The sequence below is a fragment of the Mobula hypostoma genome, chromosome 22, assembly GCF_963921235.1.
Source record: "Mobula hypostoma chromosome 22, sMobHyp1.1, whole genome shotgun sequence".
In the NCBI taxonomy this organism is placed as follows: domain Eukaryota; kingdom Metazoa; phylum Chordata; class Chondrichthyes; order Myliobatiformes; family Myliobatidae; genus Mobula; species Mobula hypostoma.
In genome coordinates, this window is record NC_086118.1 from 45,942,723 (window position 1) to 45,955,652 (window position 12,930).

Sequence of the window (12,930 nt, forward strand, 5' to 3'; positions counted from 1 at the left end):
TAGTTACTGTCAATCAGGCCATGCTGGTTTGCATGGGTCAATGTAGCAGACCATGAGAGACTTGACCAGACTGGACTGGAAGAAGAGAAGAACCATAATCCCGCATCTGGCATCTTTTATACCTTATGTGGTAGTGCTTAATGCTGACAACAACTGCCTAAAATGGTAAAAAACGTTTCATTTGCAACACAGGCATCCTTCATTTTAATCAGACAAAAATTCCTAGTGATTACATTCGTTAGTAAACCATTAAACTATTTTTAAATAGCGTTAATTTGTTTTTAACCAAGACCATGTGAGTCACATGTTTTATCCACTGTGAGATGAGAGGACAAAACTGGGCTAGCAGACATTCGCAGCTGGGAATTGAAGTTAAACAAAAACACCGAGTATGGACACAAAACGTGTCTTTCCTTAGCCTTTCAAACAATCTCAGCACTTAGCTTCAAACCGAGCCTTTCCCCTGAGTAACACACATCAAAGTTACTGGTGAATGCAGCAGGCCAGGCAGCATCTCTAGGAAGAGGTACAGTCGACGTTTCAGGCCGAGACCCTTCGTCAGGACTAACTGAAGGAAGAGTGAGTAAGGGATTTGAAATTTGGAGGGGGAGGGGGAGGGGGAGATCCAAAATGATAGGAGAAGACAGGAGGGGGAGGGATGGAGCCAAGAGCTGGACAGGTGATAGGCAAAAGGGATATGAGAGGATCATGGGACAGGAGGCCCAGGGAGAAAGACAAGGGGGGGGGCGCGGGAATCAGAGGATGGGCAAGGGGTATAGTCAGAGCGACAGAGGGAGAAAAAGGAGAGTGAGAGAAAGAATGTGTGTATAAAAATAAATAACGGATGGGGTACGAGGGGGAGGTGGGGCATTAGTGGAAGTTAGAGAAGTCAATGTTCATGCCATCAGGTTGGAGGCTACCCAGACGGAATATAAGGTGTTGTTCCTCCAACCTGAGTGTGGCTTCATCTTTACAGTAGAGGAGGCCGTGGATAGACATGTCAGAATGGGAATGGGATGTGGAATTAAAATGTGTGGCCATTGGAAGATCCTGCTTTCTCTGGCGGACAGAGCATAGGTGTTCAGCAAAGTGGTCTCCCAGTCTGCGTCTGGTCTCGCCAATATATAGAAGGCCACATCAGGAGCACCGGACGCAGTAAAATTCCACATCCCATTCCCATTCTGACATGTCTATCCACGGTCTCCTCTACTGTAAAGATGAAGCCGCACTCAGGTTGGAGGAACAACACCTTATATTTCGTCTGGGTAGCCTCTAACCTGATGGCATGAACGTTGACTTCTCTAACTTCCGCTAATTTCCCACCTCCCCCTCGTACACCAATCGTTATTTATTTATATACACACATTCTTTCTCTCACTCTCCTTTTTCTCCCTCTGTCCCTCTGACTATACCCCTTGACCATCCTCTGGCTCCCCACCACCCCCGTCTTTCTCCCTGGGCCTCCTGTCCCATGATCCTCTCATATCCCCTTTGCCAATCACCTGTCCAGCTCTTGGCTCCATCCCTCCCCCTCCTGCATTCTCCAATCATTTTGGATCTCCCCCTCCCCCTCCTACTTTCAAATCTGTTACTAGCTCTTCCTTCAGTTAGTCCTGACGAAGGGTCTCGGCCTGAAACGTCGGCTGCACCTCTTCCTAGAGATGCTGCCTGGCCTGCTGCTTTCACCAGCAACTTTGATGTGCGTTGCTTGAATTTCCAGCATCTGCAGAGTTCCTGTTCTTTCCCCTGAGTGATTGAATGGTTGCCCGTTGTGTCCAACAATCACAGTTAGATTTGAACACTGCTTCTGTTGTGCATTGTAAGGAAGCTGTGGACTCCAAGCTGTGAACAACATGGACGTCCACTTAAGGCTATGGAAATTATCCTGGATCAGGTAGTGGAGTTTTCACTCTTTTGACTGCAGGAAGAAATCTGTGCAGCAGAGTTTTTAAAGTGGAAAGGCTGCTGCACGAGGGCAGTTGTACTCTTGCCAGTCTGGGTCCAGTGCTACAAGTAGTCATGACAACTGTGTTATTCCTTTGTTGCGGTGGATGACCTTGACTTCTGTGCCTTGTGGTACACTTCACTCCCCATAATGCATTGCAGAACCACCTTTCTGGACGTTGGATCTCACGGTTGATCTCATCCCCCCCCCCCACCCCCCGACTCTGCCGGAGCTGATTCCGCATCCGAGGACAGGCACGTCCCTCTCTCACCAGGGTTATGAAGCCCACCAGCTACCCACAGCTGGCTTAGCCCGCCTGTCAGAACAGTGAACTGGCATCTGGGCGCTGTCACATGCAAACAGCTGCTCAAAGCCACAAATGAGAGCTGAGTGTCCACTGGGGACCAGAGGTGAGTGAGCTGCCCCAGAATGGACATGACAAGCCCCTTGACCAAAGGTTCTACCTCCCTGGACATCTCTCGATATGCCATAAATCAGCAAACAGTTCGAAAGAAAAACTGGACAGGACAGGATTGTACCCATTGCAATATTCATTCAGTCATAAACAAGAATTTTCCCTGGACTTGAACCTTGGCTTGATCTAATTAACCAAAGTAACACACACACACACACACACACACACACTCTACACACACACACACACACTCTACACACACACACACACACACACACACACACACACACACACACACACACACACAAACATGCTGGAGGAACTCAGCAGGTCAGGCAGGAATAACGAGTCAACTTTTTGGGTCAAGACCCTTCATCAGGACTGGAAAGGAAGGGTGAAGAAGCCAAGACAAGAAGCTGGGGGAGGGGAAGGAGGACCAGCTAAAGGGTAATAGGTGAAGCCAGGTGGGGGCAAAAGGTAAAGGGCTGAAGAAGAAGGAATCTGATAGGAAAGCAGAGCGGATCATGGGAGAAAAGGAAAGAAGAGGGGTCCCAGAGAGAGGTGATAGGCAGGTGAGGAGAAGGGAAGGGGTAAGAGCGGGGAATGGAAGAAATGAGAAGGGGAATGGGGGAGACATTACCTTAAGTTAGAGAAACTGATGCTCATGCCATCAGGTAGGAGGCTGCCCACTCAGAATATGAGATGTTTCTCCTCCAACCTGAGACTGGAATTTTCCCACTGGACCCACCATATATCTATAAAACCTATCTATCATAAAAGGAAATGAATTTCTGCCCAGAGTTATAAAAGATACATTAAAAAAGTTCGGTTTGTAGACTGAACTAAACACTGCAGCATGTAAATGGATACCGGTGATTTATGATTATGTTGTATTTTCCTGCACTGGTCAACACTTTCATAGTAACTCGTTTGTTTGCTTTGATACGTTATGTGTTGGGCCTAGCTCCACAGAGTGCATTGTAATAGTGAGCACTTCTTTCACCAGCATGTGAGTGAGAGGAGTTTCTTTTCCCTGCATCATGTCAACTCTTTGTGATATCTTGAGATCAAAGGAGATTCTCGAAAATGGTTAATGTGGCAAGGACTAGTTTCAAAATGAACAAACTTCTTTCAGTCTAACTCATCATGTCTCCTGCATTTTTAGTTTTCTGCTTGAACTGTAATTTCTCTTTAACTATAACACTATATTCTGCTTTTATAAACACGAGAAATTCTGCAGATGCTGGAAATCCGAAGCAACACACACAAGTTGCTGGAGGAACTCCGCAGGTCGGGCAGCATTTATGGAAATGAATAAACAGTTAATGTTTCAAGCCAAGACCCTTCATCAGGACCAGAAAGGAAGGGGGAAAACACCAGAATTAAAAAGTGGGGCGGAGGGGAAGGAGGCCAGCTGGAAGGTGATGGGTGAAGCCAGATTGAATCAGAATCAGAATCAGGTTTATTATAGAATATAGCAGATAGAAAACCTACAGCACAATACAGACCCTTCGGCCCACCAAGCTGTGCCAAACATGTCCTTAGAAATTGCCTAGGGTTACCCATAGCCCTCTATTTTTCTAAGCTCCATGTACCTATCTAGGAGTGTCTTAAAAGACCCTATCGTATCCGCCTCAACCACTGTTGCCGGCAGCCCATTCCGCGCACTCACCACTCTCTGTGTAAAAAACTTAACCCTGACATCTCCTCTGTACCTACTTCCAAGCACCTTAAAACTGTGCTCTGTCATGCTAGCCATTTCAGCCCTGGGGAGAAGCCTCTGAATATCCACACTATCAATTCCTCTCATCATCTTGTGCACCTCTCTCATCCTCCGTCGCTCCAAGGAGAAAAGGTCAAGTTCACTCAACCTTTTCTCATAAAGCATGCTCCCCAATCCAGGCAACATCCTTGTAAATCTCCCCTGCACCCTTTCTATAGTTTCCACATCCTTCCTGTAGTGAGGCGACTAGAAATGAGCATAGTACTCCAAGAAGGGTCTGACCAGGGTCCTATAAAGCTGCAACATTACTTCTGGGCTCTTAAACTCAATCCCATGATTGATGAAAGCTAATGCACCGTACGCCTTCTTAACTACAGAGTCAACCTGCGCAGCTGCTTTGAGCGTCCTATGGACTCAGTCCCCAAGTTCCCTCTGATCCTCCACACTGCCAGGAGTCTTACCACTAATACTATATTCTGCCATCATATTTGACCTACCAAAATGAACCACCTCACACTTATCTGGGTTGAACTCCATCTGCCATTTCTCAGCCCAGTTTTGCATCCTGTCAATGTCCCGCTGTAACCTCTGACAGTCCTCAACACTATCCACAACACCCCCAACCTTTGTGTCATCAGCAAATTTACTAACCCATCCCCCCACTTCCTCATCCAGGTCACGTATAAAAATCGCGGCATATTATTACAAATTATCACTGGCATGTGACGTGAAATGTATTAACTTAGCAGCAGCAGTTCAATGCAATACATAATCTAACAGAGAGAAAGAAAAATAATAATAATAATTACATATATTGAATAGATTTTAAAAAGTGTGCAAAAACAGAAATACTGTATATTTTAAAAAAGTGAGATAGTGTCCAAAGCTTCAATGTCCATTTAGGAATCAGATGGCAGAGGGGAAGAAGCTGTTCCTGAATCGCTGAGTGTGTGTCTTCAGACTTCTGTACCTCCTACCTGATGGTAACAGTGAGAAAAAGGCATGCCCTGGGTGCTGGAGGTCCGTAGTAATGGTCGCTGCCTTTCTGAGACACCACTCCCTAAGAATGTCCTGGGTACTTTGTACGCTAGTACCCAAGATGGAGCTGACTAGATTTACAACCTTCTGCAGCTTCTTTCTGTCCTGTACAGTAGCCCCTCCATACCAGACAGTGATGCAGCCTGTCTGAATGCTCTCCATGGTACAACTATAGAAGTTTTTGAGTGTATTTGTTGACATGCCAAATCTCTTCAAACTTCTAATAAAGTATAGCCGCTGTCTTGCCTTCTTTATAAGTACATCAATAGGTTGGGACTAGGTTAGATCCTCAGAGATCTTGACACCCAAAAACCTGAAGCTGCTCACTCTCTCCACTTCTGATGCCTCTATGATGATCAGTGGGAAAGGTGAAGGTCTGGAGAAGAAGGAATCTGACAGGAGAGGAGAGTGGACCATTGGAGAAAGGGAAGGAGGAGGGGACCCAAAATGATAGACAGGTAAGAAGACATAAAAGGCCAGTGAGGGGAATGGAAGACGAGGGAAGGGGAAGTTTCTGCTCTCTGTTCTTTTTTCTTTTCCTTTTGTACTTCCTCAATGTATATATGTGTGGAATGATCTTCTCTGAATGGCATGTAAACAAAATCTTCCACTGTATCTCAGCATATGTATCTCAGATTCTGGTTAATCTCCTGCACCCTCTCTAAAGCTTCCACATCCTCCCTGCAATATGACCAGAACTGAATACAATACTCCAAGTGTGGTTCAACCAGAGTTATACAGAACTTAACCAATGTTTTATAGATCTGACCAGATTTTTATGGAGTCTTATCGTAGCAGGATAGAAGCCGTCTTCTGCCTTGTGGCATACTGTATGCTCTCAAACTTTGGTACCTTCTCCCTAATTGGAGGAGAGAGGAGAGAGAATGAACAGGGTGGGAGGGGTTCTTGATTATGTTGGCTGCTTTACCAAGGCGGTGGGAAGTGTAGACAGAGGAGAGGCTGGTTTTTGTAATAGACTGGGCGGTATTCACAACTCTGCAATTTCTTGCAGTCCTGAGCAGATCAGTTCCCATACCATGCTGTGATGCATCTAGACAGGATGCTTTCCCTATGGTCCATTTTGAAAAATTGGTGAGGGTCATCAGGGACATGTCCAATTTCCTTGGCCTTTCACAGAAGAAAAGGTGCTGGTGAGCTTTCTTCAAAATTCAAAAGCTCAAAGTTCAAAGTATATTCATTCTCAAAGTTTGTATATTATATGCAAACCTGGGATTTGTCTTCTTGCAAGCAGCCTCAAAACCAAGAAACATAATAGAACCCATTAAAGACACACACACACACACACAACAAAGATCGTCAAACACCCAATGTGTGAAAAAAAGAACAAATCCTGCAAACAATAAAAAAGTAAACAAAAAACACACAGAACTCTGTCTTAAATACACCCAAGAACCTGACCTCCACAGCTGCACGTGGCAACAAATTCCACAAGGAGTTAACTCTATAACTCTGTTCTGATGAAAGGTTCAATAGGTACATTTATGTCAAAGAATTGTATACAATATACATCCTGAAATTCTTTTTCTTCGCAAACATCCACAAAAACAGAGGAGTGCCCCAAAGAATGAATGACACTTAAACACTAGAATCCCAAAGCCCCCCTCAGCTCTCCCTTCCCACGCACAAGCAACAGCAAGGCAATGAGTCCCCCCCACCCCCACCAGCAAAAATATCAGCACCCTCCACCGAGCATTCTAGCATGCAGCAAGCATCAATAAAGACACAGACCTGTAGAACCACAAAAACTACTTGTTCACCCGGTAATTCGACATACCACAGGCTCTCTCCCTCTCTCACTAATTAGGGAAAAAGGAGATGTCCCTGTTTCACAGCTAGAGGGGAGAAATAATGAACAACTCATTGATTTACGAGGTTAAATGTCAGTCGCGTCGCTTTTTCCGAGCTCTGCCCCAGAAAGACGCAGCTCTTCGGACACACAACCCAGAGCAGCTAACCCACTGCTCCCAATATCCTGTGTTCTCCCGCGATGATTCACTCAGGGGCACCAGCCTAGAATCATCACATCTCCAGAGCCACAGAAATCCAGCACCCTAAAGGCACGCTCATCTTCCAGGCCACATCTTTGGGATATCAAGTAGCAACAGGTTGTGAGGTCCCACTCCCACAAAGAACCAAAGTCAGAGTGTAACTCCAGGTCAGGGTCTTCAAAGGAACCTTGAAAAGGAAAAAGGTCATAGTTATGCAAAAAAAAAAGTTCACTCTGTTTCTGTCTCAACAGATGCTGTTTTTCTTGTATTTACAGTTTGTCTTCTTTGGCATATTGGTTGCTTGTCAGTCCTTGTCTGTAGTTTTTCTTTGAATCTATTGTATTGCTTTGTTCTACTGTCAATACCTGCAAGAAAATGAATTTCAGAGTAGTATATGGTGACATGTGATCAGTAGCCACTTTATTAGATACCTCCCGTACCTAATAAAGTGGCCACTGAGTGTAAGTTTGTGATCTTCTGCTGCTGTACCTCATCCTCTTTAAGGTTCAACATGTTGTGCATTCAAAGATGCCCTTCTGCACATCACTGTTGTAACATGTGGTTATTTGAGTTACTGTCACCTTCCTGTCAGCTTGAACCAGTCTGGCCATTCTCCTCTGACCTCTCTCATTAACAAGGCATATTCGTATACTCACTGGATGTTTTTGTTTATTACACCATTCTCTGTAAATTCTAGAGAATACGGTGTGTGAAAATCCCAGGAGGTCAACAATTTCTGAGATATTCAAATCACCCCACCTGGCACCAATAATCATTCCACAGTCAAAGTCACTTAGATCACACTTCTTCCCCATTCTGATATTTGGTCTGAATAACAACTGAACCTCTTGACCATGTCAGCAGGCTTTTATGCTTTTTATTGGGTGGTGGGGTGCATGGTATGGAAGCGTAGTGGTTAGCACAGTGCTTTATAGTACCAGTGACCTGGGTTCAATTCCTACAGCTGCCTTTAAGGAGTTTGGTCATTCTCCCCATTGCAGTGTGGGTTTCCTCCAGGTGCTCTGGTTTCCTCCTACAGTCCAAATATGTACCGGTTGGTAGGTTAATTGGTCAGTGTAAATTGTCCTGTGACGAGGCTAGGATTAAATCAGGGGGTTTGCTGGGTGGTTGAGCTCAAAGGCCTGTAAGGGCCTATTCTGCACTGTATCTTGATAGTTAAATAAAACGGGTTGAATGGCTGATTAGATATTTGCATTATCAAGCAGATGTACAGGTGTACCTAATAAAGTGGCCACTGACACTTCATACATCGACAGTAAATTTACTTTGAACTATGAATATTTCCGGCATTCTTTACTTTTAATGGATTAAACAACAGGATTTATAAACTTTGTTAAAGTTTTAAAAGTATCCTAACTTGTGAGTAATGTTCAAAAACCACATCATACAGTACACAATCAAAAATAAACTTGCTAAGGGGCCAGTTGTAGCACAATACACAGTTCTGAATGAGGCAGAACACATGGGAACCAGATCGGAAAAAGCACCATGTTAGGAACCAGTCCTCTGCTTAAGAAATCTGAAACTCTATTATCCTCTCATGTTATGAATGTGCGAGTATGAGTCACACAGAGAATGGGTATGCATTTTACACTGTGGTCCAGCTGATTTCCCAATGTACAGATCTATTATAACGTCTGAGTAATACGAAAGGTTAAAGATCAATTGCTTTGAGTGCTGCCTTTCTGATGGCACCATTTCTTGTACAACCAAAACATCTTCGTCCCCCTCAATTCTACAGCGGATGTTGCACTTAGGTAAATAAAAATAGAGATTGCTACTCCTACCTGGCATTTCAGACAGCTTCTGTAGGAGGCATTAACAGGGGTAAAGTTTCAAAGATAAACTTATCGTTATTAACTAAACTTATCGTTCACTTCCCAACTCACCTTGGGAAAGTTCAACAGGAATTTCCAAGGCAGTGATGGTAAAGGCGGATACATTAGAGGTATTTTAGGAATAGGCACATGGATGATTGAAAAATAGAAGGCTATGTAGGACAGAAGGCTTAGATTGATCTTAGAGGAAACCAAAACGTCAACATAACTTGTGGGCTGAAGGGATTGTACTGTAATGTAGTGTTCAATGTTCTATGTTTTAATATCATAGATCACAGAACAGGAACAGGCCCTTCAGCCCACAGTGTTGTGTCAAACTAGCTAAAAAGGTAAATTTAAAACACCCAAACACCAATCCCTCCTATCTACATAACGTCCATATTCCTCCATTTTCCTCACATTCGCGTGCCTATCTAAATGTCTCTTAAAAGCCTTTAATGTATTTGCCTCTACCACCATACCAGGCAGTGCATTCCAGGCATCCATCACTTGGGTAAATAACTTACCCCTCACATCCCCTTTGAACCTGCCCCCTCTCACCTTCAATGCACACCCTCTGGTATTAGAATGCATGGTCCTCAAAACAAATTACAGGTATAAGACATTATGTATTTTATACAGTTCAATAACCATTGATTCAATTTGAGACTATAAGTCATAGGAGCCTAATTAGGCCATCCAGCCCATTGAGTGCTCTGCAATTTCATTATGGCTGATATTCTATCCCTCTCAAGCCCATTCTCCTGCCTTCTTTCCATAATCTTTGATGCCCTTACTAATAAAGAAGCTGCCATCCTCCGCTTTAAATATACCGGTGACGTGGTCTCCACAGACACCTGTGGCAATGAATTCCACGATTTGCCACCCAATGAAGTATGAAATGCAACAACGGTTTTAAACTGATAATGAGTTAAACAGACAATCACAACTTCATAATGAATATCAAGCGATTAATCACCAATCCATTTGAAGTCAACTGAAAATAAAACATGGCTCAGGGCCATTTCCAAGCAGAGCAATGTTGTGTATGTAAGCCGGTCACTGCGCCAATTTCCACTGGGGGAAATAAAGTTCATGTTGACAAGTGGATCCTGGCAGCTGACACCCATCGCAAGTGAAATCCAGAAAATGCGGCAAAGTTGCAAAACACTACTCACCTGCTCTTCTTTGAAATGGTGCCATAATCGTTTGTAGTCCACCTGAGAGTGCAGATGAGGCCTTGGTTTAATTTCTCACTTTACAAGTTCAAACAGCCACCTGAAACTCTTCAGTTCAATAAAGTGCAATAAAGACCATTCTATAAATAGGAACAAAGAAACAGGATTAATTTTTAATTATTCTATATTGGCTTTCATGAACTTGTACTAACACAGCCATAAATTAATTGCGGACATATGCTTGCGACCGCACACTTAGTTTGTATGTGTGTTTATCTGTGCGCTTGTGATTGTGTGAATGTCTGTGCGTGATGCATGCTGTTATTCCATTCATTCAGGGGTTGCTGGCAAAGCTAGTGTTTATTGTCCATCTCACGCTCTTAGATATTTTTCCTCGCTCTTCAGCTTCAAGTGTGTCTGTGTCTCCTGCATCCACAGGATGTTCCCAAGCACTTCTTCAGACAATGAAGCATAATCTTTAAAGTGCAGACACTGCTGCAGTGCAGGAAGTTGGCAGCTGATTTGCACACAGCAAGCTCCTAGTTACAGCAATCACCTCTTCCGACTGAGCTTCGTGATGGATAGGTTTTGACTAGTACATTGGGATTGATTCACCTTCTCTTCCTCAAAGTTGCACCTTGAACTTGGGCAGCACATTAATGCACTTGCGATCTGGGTTCAATTCCGCTGCTGTCCCTAAAGAGCTCGCGCATTCTCCCTGTGACCCTATGGGTTTCCTCCAGATGATCTGGTCAGGTTAGTTGGTCTCATGAGTGTAATTGGACAGCGTGGGCTTGTTGGGCCGGAAGATCCTGTTACCAGCCTGTATCTCAAAATAATAGAATCCTTTGAGGTTCTCCTGACAGAGCACCCAGGGCCTCTATTTGATTTTTCCTTAGGAAGGCACCATATCAGATGGTGTGAAGAACCATCTGTGCCCTGATGAGCTGCCGGCCAAGGGTTTCTTCTGTATCTCTCAACTCAAGAGATAAGAACAACCAAATGAGCTATGGCCAGAACACAAGTAGATCCAAGTTGTGATACTGGTGGGGTGTAGGGGATAGAGGGGCAGAGGCGTTCAGCGTGGTTTGGCTAGATGAACCATTCAAAGGTTCAAACATTCAAAGATTAATTTTATTGTCAAAGTATGCATGTACAATACAACTCTGATAATAATCTTTTCCAGATAACCATGAAATAAAGAAAAACCATGGGAGTCATCGAGAGAAAAGACGTCAACCTCCTTCCCCCATGAAAAGGAAAAAGGAACAAAACTCGCAAACCCCAAACCCCCACTCCCTCGCACTAAAAAACTAACAACTCACCCACACGGAAAACAGCCAATGAAACACGAAACCCCAACCCCTCCCTCCCTGAAGGCAGCAGCCAGAACATCAAAAACCCCAAACCCCCAACCCCATTCCTCGCAAAAAAAACCAGCGACAACAACATCGAACCCCCAACCCTTCCCTGCAAAAAAGAACAGTGGACACCAGCACCAATCTACTAACCTCCTCTCCCACACACAAAAACCAACAGATCGCCCACACACAAAAATCAACAGATCGCCCACACACAAAAACCAACAGATCACCCACAGACAAAAATCAACAAGAACATCAGACCCCAAAACCTTCTCTTGCACAAAAACTAACACATTTCCCACCCGGAACCCCGACGCACCAATCAGCAGCAAGGAAGAAAACACAGAAAACTGAAGGCGAGCAATATAAACTACAGTCCAATCTAAGAGAATGTCTAAAAGCCAGTGATGATTGTCCATCTCTCACCATGCTCCTTATATACTTTTCCTCGCTCTTCAGTTTCAAGTATGATTGTGTCTCCTGTATCCATAGGATGATCCTAAGCATTTCTCCAGAGAATGATTAAAAATTAGAAGCTTGCTGTTCCCTTCATACAAGTTGAAGGGTGCATGGGCTTTGCTGTAGCATTCATAATAAAGCAGGCAAAGCTCAAGCAAATACAAGTGCTTTGCGTGTCAATCTCGTCACAGGGAAAACTGCCGATCATTGGCAAGAATGCTACTTCCTTCGAGCCTCAGGCTTCCTCCTCCATTTAGAAACTGTAAAGCATACCTACACCTGACTGATTCAAGTCAGTGAAACAACAGAGCCCAAGGGCAGAGGTAGAGTAAAAACCTGAGGAACGGTCAAAAAGCTCCATCAATGAGGACCCAGATATCCTGCTCCCACCTCTGACTGGTATACACTATAAAACCTGATTCAATTTAGATTTGATTTAGAGATACAACACAATAACAGTCCTTCAGGGCCACAGAGCCTGTGTCATCAATAACACCCATGTGACTAATTAAACTATAAAACCATACATCTTTGGAATGTGGGAGGAAACTGCACCACTGGAAAAAAAATTTACATGGTCACAGGGAGAATGTACAAACTCCTTACAAGCAGTGGCAGAACTGAACATGGGTCACTGGTGCTGTAATAGCGTACACTGCCATACTGTCCAAAACAACAGGGGGCACCTGGATTTGAACCAGGGACCTCTTGATCTGCAGTCAAATGCTCTACCACTGAGCTATACCCCCTTACACATTTGATGTAGGAAGTTAATGTTGTGTTACCATTGTAAATCATTTCTTCATTTAAATTATTAAGGTATGATGTTGCACAATTAAAAATAAAGAAAAAGAAAATCTAATCTATTGTCAGTTTCATTCCATGGGAATTTTATCTTCAGGTTTAGGGGATCTGGATAAATGTTTATTTCTCACCTCTAAAGAGAAGGTAATGATCAGAG

At 43.9% G+C, this 12,930-nt stretch overlaps 1 non-coding gene across 1 annotated transcript; it reads right to left on the minus strand.

Annotated features, from left to right (window-relative positions):
• Window positions 1-12,646: 12,646 nt before the first annotated feature.
• Window positions 12,647-12,718, minus strand: trnac-gca (transfer RNA cysteine (anticodon GCA)). The gene has a single exon. It is a non-coding gene; the product is annotated as a tRNA-Cys (tRNA).
• Between the last annotated feature and the right edge of the window lie 212 nt (window positions 12,719-12,930).